Here is a 16250-nt window from a genome sequence, read left to right on the forward strand (position 1 = left end):
CTTTGAGCTTTTCATTCACGAGAATATTTCAAATGTTTATTTGCCCAGCTTGAAGACATCTCCCTCAAAACAGAATCACCATCTTTAACTGCCATTTTACTGGCTTTGACATTTACAAACAGTTGGACTTCATTCGTGATTGAAAGCTTCTGCAAGTTTGTATCTGTAGTCGAAATCAACGTATCTAAAGTATCCACGTCAGCTGTGATGACTTCTTTATTTCTCTATATTTGATCGGATATCCTGTCTTGATGATTCAGCTAGCTCCTTTATTTTCACAACTATCTCCTTTTGATATTGGTCTACCTTGCAGTACCTTGATTTTCTCTTCTTCAAGACAGTAAGGTTGGTCGTCCTTAGTTTCCCCTGTTTCATGTTATTCAGTACCTCAGTGATAGAACTTTTGACATCTTTATACCGTTGCTCATTCTTATACCTTTGGCAACATTGGGTACGTAATCAACGTTGATGCAGGCTCAACAAGAGAATGGAAATTTTACTTTGAAAAAAGGGTTTGGTTCATCGTATATTTAGAAAGTTGTTTGGTTTTTACTACCGCGATACTATAATTAGGACTCTTACCTTGCTTAATTTCTATAATGAACTTGTCCATCTTCCAATTTGGACAATACCATTAACTGTTTTAAGTGGTGCTTACTAAAAACATACTGGTGAAAAGCGAACGTGAGATCATGATCAGACTGCAGGGATGTGCAGGCTGGACATGATCTGCACTGGTCGCAAAGGAATGGTAAGGGTTAATATTGACTGGAATCACGTACGACTCATTAATTTTGTGTTAAACAGGGTCTGAACATACTTTAAAAGTGCATAAAAAGTGGTTTTATATTCACTTTCCACAAAATCAATAATTCGTTTTGAATAGAAACGATAAGTTTTAAGTATCATGGGTCGTAATTGAATTCAATAGATTTTAGTATATGATACTGATGACACCTTTAACCCATATAAATTAATAAAATGGAATCAGGAACTATGGTAAATGTAAAAACAAATAGTACGAAGGCCATAATACATGTGATATATAATGAATGTGATAATGGGTGAGTTTCTGTGTTTAATTTTTCTGTCACAAGGAAACAACAATAAAACCACTATTTCTAAAAAAGTTATTCCTAAATGCTGTCCCAGTTAAATGATAAACGTTCTTAAAACTGACACTGTGGAAATAAGGTTACATCTTTATCATACGGAAAGATTGCTTTAGCTCTAAATGATGCCTGATTACTGCGAAACCACATGATGGAGAGCCAAAAAGGAAAACGTAAAGTTTTGGTAACACATTTAAAGGTCGAGCCGTGCATCAAAAAACCTTTGTATAAAGTTGTGCTGATACATTTTAAAAAGCTTTTCAAATCCTTCGACTAAAAAAAATACTCCACAATATGAAAAATCATGGGCTGTTATAGTAAAAATTAAATTACCTGGTTTAATAGCAATACAACTCAAAACAATTTCTCGTGATCACCACAAAAAAATTCCTTTCAATTCCCGTGATGTGGGAACATCTTTTTTTGGGGCAACCCACCTTTTCCCTTTTCCCTTGACTTTTTTCCCCTTTGAGAATCAAAAATCGGGTGAGAGAGTGAGGGGATTATTTTATAAAACTCTCAAACATTTTCAACAAAAAGCCCAAACGACACAAAATTTTTTCGCCCTGTTGTTTTTCCCATTTTTTGAAGGGAAACAAATTTATCGGAATCCCCCCGGACCCCTCGATGGAGATTTAGTGGTTTCACTGGCCCCAAATATTGTGCTGATAATTATTGATTTGGTCCCCTGTTTTCGAAATATAATTATTCGGGGCAAAAAGCTAAACTTAGTTTAAATCCTCCTCCTATTGTATTAAAACAATTTTAAAATAAATGCTTTAAATTTCTTCACTAAAATTTTCGCGATATGTAAACTGATGAAGATAACAACGTGTATTGAAAATGTCCTTTAATAATTTAAATTTCAGTAAATATGTCTTTTTCGGGTCAGCGCTTTTTTTAAACAAATTCGTTTTTACAAAAAAACGAAGCATAGGGTGGGGAACATTTTTTTAAATTAAAATTCAAAATTTAAAAAATATCTGAAGTCATTTGTTGCTTAAGGAAAAATAGTTAAGACCAAATTTTTTCCCCTGTTTCATTAAAAAAACAGAGTGAAAACTATGAGTCTTGAACATTTGAAACCCCTTTTTGGGGAAAAACGGTTATTGATTAGTTCAAAAATTTTTTTCGTGCGGGTTTGAAAACAGCACAGCGTTAATTTTTTTTTTAAGGGCATCGTTTTGTTTTTTGTTACACGTCCAAAGCATAAAAACATTTTTTACTTATTTATTGTGTTCATGTCCAAATAATAATGATATGGTATTGCGATTGCATAATCAGTTATAAAGAACAATATCTTAAAAGTGCCCCCAAATGAATAAATACATTAAAAAATCTGATTGTCAATTTTGTTATTTTTCATTTTATCCCGGGGATCCCATTTGAAAACATATATACAAAAAAAAGGGAAACACAAAAAAAATGCCAAATGTTCACAAATTTTTCAAAAAAAGGGCGACTTCAGTGGACCAGTGGTTTTATTTTTTAGTCCTTTTGGGATTGGGTAAATTCATTTTCTGTATGAGAATTCCCCTCAAGCCGGTGTTTAAAGCTACGTCAATTACGGATATGTCCCTGACTGAGGTACGGTGCGGATGGATTGCTGTGGAGGGGTAAATACGGGGCGTACGTCTTAGCGGGAAAAAAAAGGGGAGAAAAAAGGAAACAAAAAAAACAAACAGGACGGAATAAGTACAGAAGGCGAGGTCTCGTTTAATTCGTGACATGCAATATGGGGGAGGGCAACCCCTCTTGTCCGGGCAAAGTAAATTTCCATATATACACGAAACACTGCAAAAAGAAGGAGATGTTGCAAACGAAGAAATTTTTAGGAAAATAAGCTTCGGCCATTTGCATAACCCTTCCAAATTTGAAGCCTGTACCTTCAAAAATGTGAAAGTAGGTCACTAGTCAATGTAAAGGTCAAAGTTTGTTTCGGTACACAAAACTATGCATGTGGTCCAAATTTGAAGGCTGTAGCTTGAGAAATGTAAAAGTAGGTCACTAGGTCAAAATCAAGGTCAAATTTTATTTTGGTATACAAAACTATGCATGTGGTCCAAATTTGAAGCCTGTACCTTAAAAATGTGAAAGTAGGTCACTAGGTCAATGTAAAGGTCAAAGGTCATTTCAGTACACAAAACTATGCAAGTGTTCCAAATTTGAAGGCTGTAGCTTGAGAAATGTAAAAGTAGGTCACTTGATCAAAATCAAGGTCAAATTTTATTTCAGAATACAAAACTATGCATGTGGTCCAAATTTGAAGCCTGTACCTTCAAAAATGTGAAAGTAGGTCACTAGGTCAATGTCAAGGTCAAAGTTTTTTTCGGTACACAAAACTATGCATGTAGTCCAAATTTGAAGGCTGTAGCTTGAGAAATGTGAAAGTAGGTCACTAGGTCAAAATCAATGTCAAATTTCATTTTGAAACATGAAACTATGCATATGGTCTAAATTTGATGCCTGTACCTTCAAAAATGTGAAAGTAGGTCACTAGGTCAAAATAAAGTTTTTTCCAGTGCACAAAATTATGCATGTGGTCCAAATTTGAAGGCTGTAGCTACAGAAATGTGAAAGTAGGTCACTAGGTCAAAATCAAGGTCAACTCATGTCAAGGTTCATCTTGCCACTCAAAAATATACATGTGGTCCAAGTTTGAATGTTGTAGTTACTGACAAGAACATTTTAAAAGCTTTTCCCTATATAAGTCTATATGAACCATGTGACCCCCAGGGCGGGGCCATATTTAACCCTAGGAGGATAATTTGAACAAACTTGGTAGAGAACCACTAGATGATGCTACATTACAAGTATCAAAGCCCTAGGCTTTGTGGTTTGGACAAGATTTTCAAAGTTTTTCCCTATATAAGTCTATGTAAACCATATGACCCCCAGGGCGGGGCCATATTTGACCCTAGGGGTATAATTTGAATAATCTTAGTTGAAGACCACTAGATGATGTCACATACAAAATATCAAAGCCCTAGGCCCTGTGGTTTTGGACAAGAGGTTATTCAAAGTTTTTCCCTATATAAGTCTATATAAACCATGTGACCCCCAGGGCGGGGCCATATTTGACCCCAGAGAAATAATTTGAATCATCTTGGTAGAGGACCACTAGATGATGCTTCATACCAAATATCAAAGCCCTAGGCTCTGTGGTTTTGGACAAGAAGGTTTTCAAAGTTTTTCCCAATATAAATCTATATAAATTATAGAAATAAACAAAGGGCCATAACTCACTCACAAATTGTTGAACCAGTCTGATTTTCAGGGGGACACAACTAGGGTACCAATACATCATTCTGACAAAGTTTGGTCAAAATCCCCCCAGTAGTTTCTGAGGAGATGCGATAACGAGAAATTGTTAACGGACGGAATGACGGACGGACAGACGGACGGACGGAATGACGGACGGACGGACCACGGACGCAGAGTGATTTTAATAGCCCACCATCTGATGATGGTGGGCTAAAAATGACCTTTAACGTCTAAGTGTGACCTTGACCTTTGAGCTACGGACCTGGGTCTTGCGCACGACACGTCGTCTTACTGTGGTACACATTCATGCCAAGTTATTTGAAAATCCATCCATGGATGACAAAGATATGGACCGGACACGCCCATCAATGCACTATCCTTTAAAGTCTAAGTGTGACCTTGACCTTTGAGCTACGGACCTGGGTCTTGCGCGCGACACGTCGTCTTACTGTGGTACACATTCATGCCAAGTTATTTGAAAATCCATCCATCGATGACAAAGATATGGACCGGACACGAAAATTGCGGACAGACGGACAGACGGTTCAAAAACTATATGCCTCCCTTCGGGGGCATAAAAACAAAGGTTGCCGAAAAACTTTAACTAAAAATAACCTAAGTATAATAGCATGGTGACCCTGACCTTGGGTAAAATGGGCTCAGCTTCTACACATACATTGTTTGTATACTGGACAATGTTTATGTGAAGTTACAGTAAGATATACTGTAAGCAATAGTAACAAAGTCATGACAGAAAAACAAAGGTTGCCAAAAAACTTTAACCTTAAAAATAACCTAAGTATAACACAAATAAGGGGAAATCATTCAAATATTTGCAGTCTTAATGGGGTATAGCCTCCAAAAAAAAAATATGAAATGGATTCATTATTCTATACCATATACTTTTTGAGCTATGAGCATCACAAACAAAAAATCCACTATTTTAGCTATTTCAAGGGCCATAACTCTGTAATAAAACACTAAAATTCTCAAGAAGAATGCCAAGTGTGCAAGGTCACATTAAGATAAAGACTCAAACAAGGTTTCATGAATTTACATTAAATACTTAGGTGAAAATGAGCATATTTTTACTATTTCAGGGGCCGTAACTCTGGAAATAGGGGGTGGACCCAGATAAAAAAAAAAAATAGGAGGTGCGCAAGTATATATCATGATAAACAAGGTTTCATCAATTTATATCAAATACTTTTTGAGCTAGGCGTGTCACAAGGTGAAAATGTGCATTTTTTACTATTTCAGGGGCCATAACTCTAAAAATAGGGGGCAGAGCCAGACGAAAAATAGAAGGTGCGCAAGTTCATACCATGATTAAGACTCATGCAAGGTTTCATCAATTTATATCAAATACTTTTTGAGCTAGGTGTGTCACAAGGTGAAAATGTGCATTTTTGCAGGGGCATGTCATTTTCTTCAAATAAAGGTTACAGAGGTAAGGGAACGGGTATGGCACTACTGCCTGTAAAGACCTATTCTCCTGCTGGTCTGAAATATATATAACAAGAAGCTGCGTTCAATAAACACTTGATGCCCCCAGTGCCATCCTTGTCAATAGATTTTGCACCAAAGTCCAAGATAAGGTCAAGGTCAAACTGAGGTGAAGTGATATTTGAAGATGAGGAATGGTTATAGTTTTCATCTGTATTAGTATCAATTCATTCTAGTAAGGGGTATTGATGCTAGACGTAACGGTCCCATATGGACACCAAGAAATGGCCCATATAAAGCAAGCTTAGTCCAAAATGAGGTCAAGGTCAATGTAAAACTGAGTTCAGGTGATGTCTGAAAATGAGGAATGGTCACAGGCTACATCTGCATTAGTATAAAGTCATTCTAGTAAGGGGTATTGATGCTAGACGAAACGGTGCCATCTGGTTAACCGAGAGATGGCCCATATAAAGCAAACCTAAGTCCAAAATGAGGTCAAAGTCAAACTGAGATCAGGTGATGTCTGAAGATGAGGAATGGTCACAGGTTACATCTGCATTAGTAACAAGTCATTCTAGTAAGGGGTATTGATGCTAGACGAAACGGTGCCATCTGGTTAACCGAGAGATGGCCCATATAAAGCAAACCTAAGTCCAAAATGAGGTCAAAGTCAAACTGAGATCAGGTGATGTCTGAAGATGAGGAATGGTCACAGGTTACATCTGCATTAGTAACAAGTCATTCTAGTAAGGGGTATTGATGCTAGACGAACGGTCCCATTTGGTTAACCTCGTACGTACGGACAAATGAATGAACGAACAGATGGACAGGACAAATCACTATAATGCCTCCCGCATCAGTAGATGCTGGGGGCATAAAAAGCGACATTCAATATTCTAAATGGTACATTTTATTATGTATTTTAACTTAAACTAATAGTATGGGGTGTTGCTTTATTACTTATACGCTATTTTGGAGATTACATTTTCCCGATATTATTGGTAAAAACATTGCACGCTGGTCAAATGGGGGAAAAATCACGTGAAAGAAGCAAATCTGGGGAAAATTGCAATTATTAAAAGGCTGTTTTACGTGCTGAATTTATTAAGTAGTCTGTTGTTGTTTTGTTTCATATAAAAGTAAATGTTCAGCTCGGTTTCAAACTTTTCCATGGTTTAAACAGGCCGGGACTTTCTGGTTTCGAAAGTACAAACCAAAGTACTCCATGTTTCTTTGGACTTTTGGCTGGATTCGGAATTTTAAGTTATTTCAGGTTACTGTCACTGCCTGTGGAGTTGCTAGCATTTTAGGTCTCCCTGGTACTTTTGCCAAAAGAAACTTGTAATTTTCCATTCCATTTTTGCAGTTGCAAATCACTGACCAAACTAAAACAAATATTGTCTAGACGCTAACTTACCCCAAAGGATATTTTAAAGAGCAAAGGACAGTTTGAGCAAATTCATTGTCGATTTTTAAACGTGATAGCGAAAATATTCAAGTGCCACGATTTCCTACTCTCCTTTTTTGATTCTTACTCGAATTTCGCGAGTTAGCGACAACTAAATTCAATCCCTGAAACATTACCAAGTGGAGATAGACTGGGGAAGATTGATTTTTTTGGGAGAAAATTTATGAGGGGAAGATGCCAACTATGTGTATTAGTATTTAAACAGAAAACCCTGGTTTTTTGCAGAAAATGAGAAAAATATAGTACTGCAATTTAAGCGAACTTCCAAAATTTGTTTTGTCCTTCAAAAATTGGTCCTGTGCTAAGTTCGGAGGTAGATTCATTGCAATATGAGTATATGGAAAGGAAAAAACAAAAGGTGTCACAGGAGACAACACGCTAGACTATTTCGATGCTGGATAGTGAAAATTGGACACACCTGAGGAAGATGAGGCTGACACTGGAGTGTTTAAAGACTCTATGTAGATGAAGATATTGGACTTAATATTGTTAATATTGCTGCTGTTGGCTTAAGTCTGTGTAAACAGTGTTAGGAATAACAAAGATACACAAATATAAATATAAAGTGTAATTCAGAGCTCCAGATAGGCGGAGTATTTGCATATTCACCGATTAAAGTAAACCCAACTGAATTCATACAGTGTGCGTACTGAAATGCAATTAAAATTTCTAATACCCAATTTATTAAAAATCACTTACGCATAGCATTTTCTGTATTAAATTACAGAATGGGTATGAGATTTTAACGCTAGACAACAGACTGGTTACCGTAAGTGTATTAATATTAGCGAAGTACTAAATTTTCGCGCTATTAGTGGGATTGGGCATGCGCTAATGCATGTCTAGTGCTAATATTAGACTGAAATGAAAGGCTTTTTTTTATAGAAAGTAACATTTATCGTATTGAAAATATCGTAGTTACAATGCAACAGAACTCTGAGAAATACATATTTATTGTGTAAATAAGACAATAACTGCATTCCTAACTAATATGAATTCTGCAGGAAGTTTTGGATAGAATAATTAAACCTGATTGAACATTATTGCAAAAGTCATCTATTTTAAATTTGTAAATTAAGTTGCATTTTTTTTTATCTTTGCCATTGCACGCCTACTACAGAGCTACCTCTTTAAGTGGTATACAGTAAACTGCTCTGTCGCAACTTCCCAGGTAGTGCACGTCGTGATAAAAGAACATCAACAAACTAAGGTGAGTGTCATCATATTTTTGGCATTTTTACAAGCAGTGTATCGAATATCAAAAATCGGGGAATGGTAGGCGATGTAGATATGATTTAACTTTACAGAGAACTTTAAGTTTGCCAATTCATTCTTAATTTGTGGTCGTGATGATATTTACCAACAAGCTGATTTTGCAGTAAATTTGGCCATTTCGTCATGAAAGCACTTTCATTGTCAAATATTTACATCTTAACTAATATTAAGTAATATTAAGAAGCAAACCGAGTAGGCGTGAGATAGCTGTAAAATATATAATGCATTAATTATTTTGGAAATAAAATATGTACCGAAAATGGTTCGGGAGTAAAATTATTCACTTTTTATTGAGAGAGATAGCTCAGAAATCTGTTTGCCAAAAATCGTTTTACTCAATGTACATTTTTGTATTTAAATTGCTGTCGCTTTTTTATTGTTTTTTTAATTCTGGTTTTTGTACTTTCTTGTCAAAAGTCTGAATTTTATGACCATAGGCATAGTATGTATTATTTCAGGGCACTAGACAACTTTTGGGGACAGGTACCCATACCCTCAGGAAGGGGAATTTTTCGTCGGTTTAAGACAAAAAGGGGAAGTTTTTAGCCATATATGTTACTTCTTTTCACACTAATCAATACTGTTTTATAATAATAATAATAATGACTTTATTTTACAAGGCAAACATATTTTGCAACCAATTTTACATAATGGGCCTCAATCATTTTCAGTCATTTCTATAATTATGCAACTATATTGCGGCAGTAACCTTCCTTAGAGGCACTATAATATAACTTGAAAGAGAGTTCATATCTAGTTGTGTTAAACAACCTATTATCAGGGGAATTTTCTTCTGAGAAAGGGGAAAAAAACAGTTTATTTTATGAGGGGAATGGGGCCAATATTCGGCCCCAAAAATGGCCAAACAATTGCCCTGTATTTATTTACTTTTAGAAATAAATAAATAATTAAGATTGCGCTGTTTGAAATTTTACAAATAATTGTATGAAAATTTGATTGTTTTTATAGAATTTTGCCTACATTTCTGTCGATACCTTATTAAAATCGAATTGGAACTGTATTACTTCCTAAGCGGTGTTGAAAATTTGAAGCGGATATATTTAAAGATGAATGCACTACACGCATTTATTGTTAACGTGTCGATAAACGAAAGTAACGGCGATGTTTTAAATCAGATATTACGATAGGTCGCACGTGCTCGTGGGGAAAATTATTGGCATGGCGTTTTGATATCTTTACGATTCGCGGGTAAATTCCAGTCAATCCAGGTAATTTTTAGGGATGTAATTTCTGAATTTGGTCAAGTTACGGCGTAAAAACCATACGCCCCATCAGCGGAGTATACAGAGAGGTCCAACTCTCCAACACTGGCGGGCAAGTGAAATTTTACACAATAAATACCGGACGGTCGGACCAGCCTTGACTCAGAAAACAGTGGTCCGCGTCAAAATCTTCCGGTCTTGTCCGTTGAACCGACGAATTTCGCGACGAGTCTGGACATTCGCGGTTATTACCAAGAATTTTGAAATCTGACATGGTCGTAGATTCATTTTAAGAAATGCCAATGAAACAAGAGCTGTCGGATGACAGCGCGCTCGACTATTCGAAGAATTGATTGAAGAATGGGGTCAAAATATTGCCACAGATATTCAGACAAAAAAAGATTAGACAAACAATGTTTCTGTATTTGTGGATTTCGATCAGTCTTGCACTAAATGGCAATGTGTGAACCAATTTCAAAGTCCAAAAAGTGCCATAATTCAGCCAAAATAGTCGACAGAGTTATGTACTCTTGCCTACAGACTGAAATCATGATGATAAACAAGTGTTCAAAGTTTAAAAGCAATATATCTAATAGTTTTGACAAAACGTGGACTTTATTGAAGAATGGGGTCAAAATATTACCACAGATATTCAGACAAAGAAAAAAAACGTTTAGACAAACAATGTTCCTGTATTTGTGGATTTCGATCAGTCTTGCACTAAATGGCAATGTGTGAACCAATTTCAAAGCCCAGAAAGGGCCATAATTCAACCAAAATAGTTATCAGAGTTATGTACTCTTGCCTACAGACTGAAATCATGATGATAAACAAGTGTTCAAAGTTTAAAAGCAATATATCTAATAGTTTTGACAAAACGTGGACTTGTATGAAAACAGAACAAATTTCCAAGTCCAAAAAGGGCCATAATTCAGCCAAAATAGATGACAGAGTTATGTACTTTTTCCTACAGACAGAGACTATTATACTGAACAAGTGATAAAAGTTTCAAAACCATACATTAAACACTACACAAAATATTAACTGGTACGAAAAACTTAACCCAGATTTCTAAGTCAAAAGGGGCCATAATTCAGCCAAAACCCTTGATGGAGTTATGTACTCTTGCCTATAACTGGACATGGTGATGGTAAACAGGTGTTGATAGTTTCAAAGCTTTATCTCAAAAGACTTTGTCAAAATATGAACTGGTACGAAAAACTTAACCAAGATTTCTAAGTCAAAAAGGGCCATAATTCAGCCAAAATCCTTGATGGAGTTATGTGCTCTTGCCTATAACTGGGCATTGTGATGGTAAACAAGTGTTGAAAGTTTCAAACTTTTATCTCAAAAGACTTTGTCAAAATATGAACTAGTACGAAAAACTTAACCGAGATTTTTAAGTCAAAAGGGGCCAACATTCAGCCAAAATCCTTGATGGAGTTATGTACTCTTGCCTATAACTCGACATGGTGATGGTAAACAAGTGTTGAAAGTTTCAAAGCTTTATCTCAAAAGCAATGAATATTTGGTTACGCACACCTGTTAAGTGGTACGCATACAACCTGATGGTGCTGTACTTATAGTGGTTATAGATGACGAACGCGTTGTCATTTCACTTAGTGTCACACATGACTCAGAGTGAAGCATTTTCAGCCTTTCCTCCAATCAGCGCTACTCTTACTAAATCTCTCATTATGCAGAGCTCCAGATAAGCTTTTGGTGCAATTGGGTATTTACCCATCACTTTTTGTCTGAATTGGGTATTGGAAATTTGAATTGGGTAAAAATAATATCATTACCCAGCCTTTTCAAAAGTAATTGGGTATTTGCTAGAACCAATTGGGTATTTTACCAATCTCGCACTAACAAATGAGTATTTTTTGCTTACAGTAACATGGTATATATCAATAAACAGGACTGACTAAGTATTTTAATGGCGCTCTTCAATGTTTAATACAAATATGTATTTAAAATTGTAATGAATGTTTCATACTGTTGTTTTCTTTTTCACTTTTAATGCAGTCAGAGATCAGTTCATCCACTTCTCCTAAAAGATGTCATCCAGTATTGGTGACACTACATCGTCACAAACAAATAACTGTCATTGTTGAACAGCAAAATATCCCACTAATTTGTTTGTTTGTGCTGCAACAATGCTTTTTTTTTCTACAACCTCTTTTACATTTTATCGGCAAAAAGAAATTGTTTACAAAGCATCCAAATAACACAGATCAGCCGACTGAATGGTCCTGTAATTTTTCCAATAAATTGCAACCTGTTCTGCGGTAACGTATAACCAGTCAGTCAAATGACTCAAATCTAGTGTTAAAGTCTCGTACCCGTTCTAGTTATAAGGAAAATGCGATACGCAAGTGATTTTTTACGAATTGGGTATTAGGAATTTTACTTGCGTTTCAGTATGCACACTGAATGAATTCAATTGGGTTTTCTGCAATTTTAATTGCGCAAATACGCAGCTTATCTGGAGCTCTGCATTATGACTGAAAATACCGAGAATACCTTACTAGTGATCTGCTGAGGATCAAAAATGGTGGGGACAAATGTCCCCCAAGTATGAAAAATGTGGGGACAACAACTTTTGATCATATGTCAATGATATAAATCAGTAACATTATTAGAATTGAAGTATCGATTGTAGTCCAGTAATTGGTACTTATTAAATCAACCCTCCTGAAATTTGGAGTCACTTTACTTTTAGGCTTCATCCGAATTTTCTGCACACTTCGGGGTTTAATTCTGTGATGATATTTAGTATTTGAGATGACAGGGCAGTCAACGGATTTGTTTCCATTTCACCTGCCAAGACATGGGTGGAGAATGGTAAGCAACAGTGGGTTGAGAACAGTATACAACATCGAGGTTTCTGTAGTCTATGGAGCTGTTTATGAAGCGGCATAAAGTAATAGGCAGTAAATCATTAGAATGAACCTTTTTCTTATCTGCAAATACAGAAACATAGCTTAAAATTGTTCACTGTCTCTTTGCTGGCAAGTCAAAGTGACATTTTTGCGGGAAACTCTTCAATTGGGATGCGAAAGAAATGTGAACGATTCATACTCAGTTCCGGTCGTCCACACGCACATTCGTCCCCAAAATTTTGGTAACCAACAATTGGCGCTTTTAGACAGATTTTTGCGCGACAATCGTAATTTTTACGCGACATTCTCGCGTTATCGCGGCCTCGGCAAATCACTGCCTTACCGAGCAATCCGATTGGTACATTATTCAGGCGGCATAAGGTCATACGAGGTCATAAAATCGTGCTTAATACGGCACGCCGAAAAATGAGATTTAAAATATTTCATTCAAATAGACTCCATTTTTTTTTCAAATGACAATATTTTAGAATATATAATTACAAAAAACAACAACAACAAGCTGCGTTCAATAAACCCTTGATGTCCCCGGTGGCATCCTTGTCGATACAAAGCAACCTAAGTCCAAAACGAGGTCAAGGTCAAACTGCGGTCAGGTGATGTTTGAAGATGAGGAATGGTCACAGTTTACATCTGCATTAGTATCAAGTCATTCTAGTAAGGGGTATTGATGCTAGAGGAAACGGTCCCATTTGGTTAACCAAGAGATGGCCCATACAAAGCACCCTAAGTCCAAAACTAGGTCAAGGTCAAACTGAGGTCAGGTGATGTTTGAAGATGAGGCATGGTCACAGGTTACATAGATCTGCATTAGTATCAAGTCATTCTAGTAAGGGGTATTGATGCTAGATGAAACGGTCCCATTTGGTTAACCAAGAGATTGCCCATACATAGCATCCAAAGTCCAAAACGAGGTCAAGGTCAAACTGAGGTCAGGTGATGTTTGAAGATGAGGAATAGTCACAGGTTACATCTGCATTAGTATCAAGTTATTCTAGTTAGCGGTCTTGATCCAAGACGAAACGGTCCCATTTGGTTAACCTCGTACGGATGGATGGACAATCACTATATGCCTCCCGCATCAGTAGATGCCGGGGGCATAAAAATATATATAAAATACAAATGTCAATTTCATTTTTATGATTTTCACACTACATGTATTAAGTATATTGACATAACTTATAATATATTATGCAAATGGAATTTTGACATCCAAAGGGCCGAAGGACTGGCAGTACACAACACGTCACTTCTGCCACCAGAGTTTTTACAGGCTAATAAATTGACAATTTCCAGTAAAATTAGAAAAAAAATGAATATGTTAAAAATTGACAGGGAATAAAAAAACAAAACAAATAAACTCTAATTGTAATCTATTTTATTGAAAAACAACATCGCCGAAGACTTGACAATACACAGCATATGTCACTTCTACCAGACCCTTATTGACATGCTAATAAATCAATAATTTCCAGTAAAACTAGAAATATCTTTTAGGTATACATTATAAATGGACAGGGAAAAATAAAAATTAAGAAATAGAAATGTATTACGATATATTTTATTCGAAAACAACATCGCGACCCGTACCGCTAGTATAATCGCTACAGCTTGCTAGTGATACTTTCACCTTGTAGTATCGGATTTATTGGTTCCTAGAAAGTGAAGTCATACAGACCTGATCAATACAAACACAATCTCTCCTACTGTCTTGATTTAGAAATATTAAAAAAAATAATGTTGAATTCCATATTTATATAACAGGTGCTATTTCCAAATTATATACTTTTTGCAGTGATACAGTTTCACAACAGTGATTGTTAAAGAAATGGTAAAAATATCAGTTTCTAAATATAGCTCCAGACTGACAGGTATTTCCTGGAACTAGAAAGTATCCCGACGTCATGTGTTCTCGACATACATGTATTCTCGAGCTATTATGGAAATGGCCTGTATATTTTTGCATGCAACATAATCCTCAAGTAAATACACAGGATCAGTGTAAACATTGTGTCTGCTGTTTTAACAAGAGCTGTCCATAAGACAGCCAAGCTTGATTATTCGAAATATTGTCACAGAAGCAGGAAATTATTACCCAAAATGTTAAATATCAAGAGAGTTTTAAGTTCGAAAGGGGACATAATTTGACCAAAATACATATCAAAGTTATGGGACTTGGTGCTATCAACAAGTTTTATAACCCCGAAGAAACGTGTTAAGTTTCAATTCAATATCTGCATTAGTTTTGGGGATAGTAACTTGCATGTAAAACTTTAACCAGAATTTTCTAAGTCCAAAAGGGGGCATAATTTGCTCAAAATACATGTTAAGAGTTATTGAACTTGACCCAGTGAGGTTGGTAATTGACCTAGAAAAAGAATAAATAAGTTTCAAAGCTATATGCCTTTTGGTTATAGCTGATGTACTTGCACGCAAAACTTTAACCAGGATTTTCTAAGTCCAAAAGGGGGCATAATTTGCCCAAAATACATGTCAGAGTTATAGGACTTGGTGCTATCAACTAGTTTTATAACCCCGAAGACACATGTGAAGTTTCAATTTAATATCTGTAGTAGTTTTGGAGATAGTTACTTGCATGTAAAACTTTAACCAGGATTTTCTAAGTCCAAAAGGGGGCATAATTAGGCCAAAATACATGTCAGAGTTATGGGACTTGACCCAATGAGGTAGGCAATTGATCTAGAAAAAGAAAAAATAAGTTTCAAATCTATATGCCTTTTAGTAATAGCTGTATGTACTTGCACGCAAAACTTTAACCAGAATTTTCTAAGTCAAAAAGGGGGCATAATTTGGCCAAAATAAAGGTCAGAGTTATGGGACTTGGTGCTATCAACCAGTTTTATAACCCCGAAGACACATGTGAAGTTTCAATTCAATATCTGCATTAGATTTGGAGATAGTAACTTGCATGTAAAACTTTAACCAGAATTTTCTAAGTCCAAAAGGGGGCATATTTTTGGCCAAAATACATGTCAGAGTTATGGGACTTGACCAAGTGAGGTAGGTAATTGATCTAGAAAAAGAAAAAATAAGTTTTAAATCTATATGCCTTTTAGTAATAGCTGTATGTACTTGCACGCAAAACTTTAACCAGAATTTTCTAAGTCCAAAAGGGGGCATAATTTAACCAAAATGAAGGTCAGAGTTATGAGACTTGGTGCTATCAACTTTATAACCCCAAAGACACATGTGAAGTTTCAATTCAATATCTGCATTAGTTTTGGAGATAGTAACTTGCATGTAAAGCTTTAACCAGAATTTTCTAAGTCCAAAAGGGGGCATAATTTGCTCAAAATACATGTTAGAGTTATGGAACTTGACCCGGTGAGGTTGGTAATTGACCTAGAAAAAGAATAAATAAGTTTCAAAGCTATATGCCTTTAAATGATAGCTGTATGTACTTGCATGCAAAAACTTAACCAAGGTGTGACGCCGACGCCAGGGTGAGTACTCAGAGTAGAATAGCTAGACTATTCTTTGAATAGTCGAGCTAAAAATGAAAAATATAAACAGTTTACTTAGAGTTAAAGCAAGACAGTTT

This window comes from Mercenaria mercenaria, chromosome 9 (assembly GCF_021730395.1).
Source record: "Mercenaria mercenaria strain notata chromosome 9, MADL_Memer_1, whole genome shotgun sequence".
Taxonomy (NCBI): domain Eukaryota; kingdom Metazoa; phylum Mollusca; class Bivalvia; order Venerida; family Veneridae; genus Mercenaria; species Mercenaria mercenaria.